Raw genomic sequence first — 5,777 nt, 5'->3', positions numbered from 1 at the left:
GACTAGCATTGTTGTTCTACATGTCTCTCTAAACAAGATCATTAATCTATTGCACTCCAAGGTTGGAAACAACTCAAAATTTACCAAAGCCACGATGAATGAACTTATATGATAGGAGGCCCAAGCCTAGAGCATTTAAGGACATGTAGTACAAATGCTTGCATGGAATCTAAAATTGATGCTTCCTTTCTCTCTTTTGAAAATTAGCACATGTACAATGAGGAAACTCTACAATTGATACATAGTAATTAATGTTAAGAGCTTTCCTTCCTTTTGTGCTAACACAAAATACATGTAACTCTTTACTCAACACAATGGTCTCACAAATAACATTTGCATCGAGGGTCCTACCCTTTTGAATATTTCTTGAGATTCCTTTGTCAACCTTGATCTCCATTAAACTAGTTTACCATCTTGATATTTTGACTGATATTCACTAGGAACACTTGTAAGAATAGGTGTGTTTCAGATGTTGCAAAACCAAATGAACCCCTTAATGACACCACCAAGATAGTTCCATTGGCCCCAAAAGCAAGATGTAGTCCACAACTTGCACTTTGTAGGCATCTAGTTCTAGCTCCTCATCATCAAGACCCAAGCGTGCTCTCTTTGCACCTACTTCTTCTACAAGAGGTCAAACCACAACATCAACTATATCTTCACATATATCAAATGAAAAACATGGACGAGAAGATGCTTGGCATGCACGGATCAGAGGTGCAGTGCCACACCCCATCTCCAAAATCAATCCCGATGGTGGACACAAAAGATCTAATACACAGAGCAAGAATACAGGTGATCTCTGAAGACCTCCACGCTAAAGAGTCGAAGAAGATCGTCGTGCCAATCTATTTCTCTCTGGAAGGTAATGGGGCCAGCAGTCACTCGATGGATCAATTTGCAACTTGCAGAATTGAGAGCTGCTCTCTCCAAGAAAGGTGGGTGGATGACATCCACTACGACGAGCAAATACCAAAAGAGAAGATCGGCTCTACATAAAGCATAAAGGTCAGGTATGTTCACTACAAGAATTACAAACCAAAAGTTTAAGATCATTTACTGACACCTCAAGATCGCATTGTTCCCCATAGCCATATGGAAGCTTGTCAAGCACAAAAACTCGCCTGACAACTTCGAGACCAAGCACATGTATGTACTTCTCAAGCCAAGATAATGCATCGCCTATTTTATCAAAGAAAAACTTTACTTTCTTGTTTAGTTAAGTACTTATGCCAACACACATTGACCAGGACAATATACCTGTCAAAGTAATCCAAGTAACTAACCATCCACTATCTCCCAAAGAGGCAGCAGCAACTGTAATTCCTAGGCGAATGTGTGCCTCCGTGAGTATATTCCAAGCAGGCAAGGTGGTTTCTTTATCAATCAAACATCCAGTAGGAAAGTCAATGAAGACAACATCGCAAGCCCATTTCACATGCTTCCCATTCCGTACATATGTCAAATCATGTTTTGCAAGCCTAGAAAAGAACTCATGTATTGTCTTGTAAGCATCATTTTTTCTCCCTGCAATAAAATCTTGCCCCATAGAGATGTAGTCACCCATCATGCACCCATAACTTATCACGTCATCATCTTTATTGGAATGCATATCATTTAGTGGGCAAGGAAGAAATACAAATGGAATGATCTCCTTGATGGCAACCCTTTGCCCTGCAATAAACAAGAATATATGAGTATAAATTGGATGCAACATGTGTTACGATCTCTAATGATATAATCTATTCCACCTCCTTGGACGCTACTCCTTTGCTCCACTTCATGTTGTTTGGGACTATTGTCTTCTCTCTCTTGCATTGCTGCAGCACAAAGCATTTGCAATGATTCGCATTTTAACAAGGGAAAAAAACTTCACAACCATTGCACCCAAAATATAATCTTACCATCACTTTCTTTCTTTGTCTCCTTTTTAGACCGTGTATTGCATCGATCCCCAAGAGGTGTATCAACAGATTTTTTGGAATGCACTTTGTGCAATTCCTTCTCTCTTGCCAAAACATATCCACTTCCAAGATCCACCCACCAAGGGCAATGGTCGATCTCCCAATCAGAGAGATTATGCATGCTCTTGGGATACATGCATACTTCCTCATTATCTCTGTCAATCCATCCTTTGCAATGATCTGGAACCCTAGCTATCTTCTTCTCTCCAATCAAATGAAGTAGATACCTTTTGCATGACATATTAGCACAAGCTATTAAAATAAACAAAGAGCAACTAAAGTTAAGCTCATTATGGCAACAAATCTACCTGTAGACAACTCGATATGCAGACATTATGATTTCATTTCTCTTTCGACGCTAAGGACCTTCCACCTTCTTTGATCCTCATGCATCTATAGCTTGCTCTCTTGCTCTTACATGAGCAAACATATATTTTCTAGCCTCTAATTTCACACCCTCCATGTAATCCTGTAATAAGTAATCCTGTGGAAGATCCAATGGTGTACCTAAAACACACATTTTTTTCCAGTCTTCCAATGCTTGAATAGCCTCGACCTCAACCTTTTCCAAAAAGCACTCCCGTGTCAACCACCTTAACAAAAAAAATCAAATCTATTAGTATCACAAGATACACATGATACTAGCAATATCAAGACTACAAAAGCTTTCAAATTGACACTTACAATCTGTACTCATTATCCGATGATGGCATACCATACATATCTTTTAATCTCTTGTTTGCATCCAAGAGAGAGAGCATCACCAATATTTTTTCTTCCCCCATATCAACATTTGCTAGGAATTTCAACTTGGCAATAGTAATCACTGAGTCTGGACTATCAAACTTCAATGTAAATATTCTATCCAACCATTGATCCCCTAGCTTGGGATCAAGCACATTAAGAACATGCAAAGTGGATAAGAAACCTATATTTAGAGATTTCACTGTAATGGGGAGTAAACTAAGAAGCAAAGGGGCCATACCATGCCCATCTTGTCTGCCAATCTTTTATGTATCTTGGCACGTTCCTTTTTCAATGTCTCCTCTCTGTTCTCAATAGAGACTGTGTTTAATACCAAATCCTCAACCTTTTTGAGTTCTGAAGTATACTCAACCTTCACAACAAAAGAGAAGCTTTTAAATTTTACCCTAAAAAGGAAACTTATCTATTATAATCCCTCTTAATAACAACCATGACATGTATTACCTGAAATACCAATCTTGCCAAGTACCCCCTTGTCAGTGGATACCATTTTTGTTTTCCCTTGACACTGCTATCTTTTGCTCTCAAGGACTCCAACAATTTTAGTTGATCCTGGGGTAAGGCACTCAAGAATGCATTGATGTCACACTTGAAGATATTGTTGCAGTTCCAAAGTACATCCCGCAAGCTAGGTTTCACGATGGCATACTCGTTCATGCTAATAAAGGAAAATTTGTAAGATTGAGTTCTATAGATAAAAATATAGACATCAATTCATTGTAACAAATATTGATACACTCACCTATTGACTCTTTGGAGTCCAGCGAGAAGAGCAATCTCTGAAATCCGTGTGGGATCAATAACAGAACAAACAACCCTGACATGGCGAGCTCTATTCTCTTTGTACATTTGTGAGATCAACTCCATCCAAGCAGTCAACCGATGATTTCCTTCCCATACGTAAAACATTTTACCAGACAAGAACTTGAACTCCGATTTTGCCAAGACCTCCTTCTCAAATTCTGCATCCACTTCACGCCATAGAGGAGACCAAGTTGACACTATGGCAGGGGTCACTAGTGTTTCTTCTCCTTTATACTTACATACAGACACAACAAATGAGCCCTTCTCTGGTAAATAACCCTCATATTGAAATGCACTTTTTAAAGAGGACATGTCTGTACGAATCCCTCTAACAACAGCATGTGCAATCATACGACACAAGGGGATACGAGGGCAAACTTCTTGAGATAGAAGTCTACATTGACTTATTACATCTCCACATCCTACCATTTGCATATCAATATCGGAAACCTGGCTTGTTGCTTCCTCGTCTTCCTCTTGTACCAGTTGAGACCCTTGCCCCACCACTGTGTCATCTCCTTCTTCACTTTCTTCTTGCAGTTGAGGATCTAAAGTCCCCACTACAACACTCGAAGTCTTTTCACTTTCTATAGTTGGTGTACCCTCCTCTAGAACTGTAGAGAGGGATGATCCACGAGTTCTTTTTTGTGGAGTGGCTAAATTATCTTTGGATGATCTTGCACGACCTTTGCCTCTCGCCTTTCGTGGAGATATGACTGAAATACCACATAAAAGAATCAGTACATGTGTAGCGCTTGAATATATATCTATTTGTATTACTTGAATATGCACAAAGAGTACCTAAGATTGACCTTTCAAAATACCAGCAATATCTCTGCTGAGATGCTCAACACAAGTAGATACGTGTGAGAGACTGGATCGTTTGACCTGCAACATTCTAGAAACAAAAGTCTCATCTCACTCTGGCTAAAAAATGCAAGCATTTTAAAACGTTGTTACAAAATGCAAACAAAGTATAAAACACTGTTACAAAATACAAAGCACTGAGCTTGTAGAGAGTAATCCATTATTAAACGGCCAAACATTGCAAGTATAATGGCAGATAATGTCTTAAACCAAGCAAATAATGTCTCAAACTCTATTCTTGGAGTACTTGGCAACTATCCTGTAGCTGAAATGTAACATTTTAGTTTGAAGAGCAAGTCTAATTACTATACTGGCCTTCAAACGTTGTTTGCCCAATCATAGACAAAAGCCTCATCCATTTTTTACTGCGTTTTAAAACGCACCCTAATCTAGGTGCAGTCCATGTAACATCCATGCAACTTCACTTGCTTGCATCATGACTTTTGCTTGCATCATCTGGGCTATATCATTACTTACAATGGCATACAATGGGATCATCCAATTTCACTGTGTTTGCTCTGCATACAATGGCATCATCCAACACTTTGTGCTCCACATAAAATGGCATCAATAGCTCTGCATACATTAGCATCATCCAATTTCACTGCGTTTTAAAACGCAGCCCTTTTCTCTGCTTGTAACAGATCATGAGCTATCCATTCATACTGTAGAAGTTGGAATCCTTAATAGATGTGACATTACATTACGGGTTTCACATGTTACTGCAATCCAAGCTCAAGAACTGTGTTTTAAAACGCACCACTTAATCACCCAATTCTCTGGCCTCTGCAGTTCCATTTCCTACTGTATGTCAACACAAGCTCGAGCTCCATGGCAGCAACTTCAACATAACCCAGAACCAGCCCTTTCCTGTACATAACCTGGAGTGCTGCCCGACCTGGAGCGACGTGCCAACAGAGCATTGATGGCCAACAGAGTGGCCCAACCAAAAGGAAACCCTTGGGAATTTTGTCACCCAAGGCAGTGTACTTGTCAGGGTTATCAAGAAAGTCCAAAACTTCTTGCAATTTATGGAAGGCATAGAGGAGAAAACAGGGAAGGGGCTCTATTGCGGCAAATGCAGATAAAAATAGCTTCTGAAGCTGCCAGAAGTGTGGAGTATCACAGTTATGTTGCACCTCCCATCATACATAGGCATATCAAGAGCTCAAATTGACTTGGATAGTGGATGGACTGTCAGGGTTTTTGATTTCAGGATTTCACACCTGGTCTTGGTGAGGATTTGCATGTCTTTGATGGCTGAAAACACACTACAGTATCAGCTTCAGCACCATACTATAGAGGGCCGCCTTACTGGCCTTGCATCACTCGCCAGATCCCCTGCTTTGCGAGCTGCAGAAGGCACATCAGCACTCT

The 5,777-nt window shown here is 40.0% G+C and overlaps 1 pseudogene; it reads right to left on the bottom strand.

Annotated features, from left to right (window-relative positions):
* Positions 1–493: 493 nt before the first annotated feature.
* On the bottom strand, positions 494–5,278 carry LOC148020270 (uncharacterized; annotated as a pseudogene).
* Positions 5,279–5,777: the final 499 nt, after the last annotated feature.

The sequence above is a fragment of the Lygodium microphyllum genome, chromosome 19 (assembly GCF_053477565.2).
Source record: "Lygodium microphyllum isolate KBCC chromosome 19, Lygodium_microphyllum_v1.1.10, whole genome shotgun sequence".
Classification (NCBI taxonomy): domain Eukaryota; kingdom Viridiplantae; phylum Streptophyta; class Polypodiopsida; order Schizaeales; family Lygodiaceae; genus Lygodium; species Lygodium microphyllum.
This window is presented reverse-complemented; position numbering and strand designations above follow the sequence as displayed.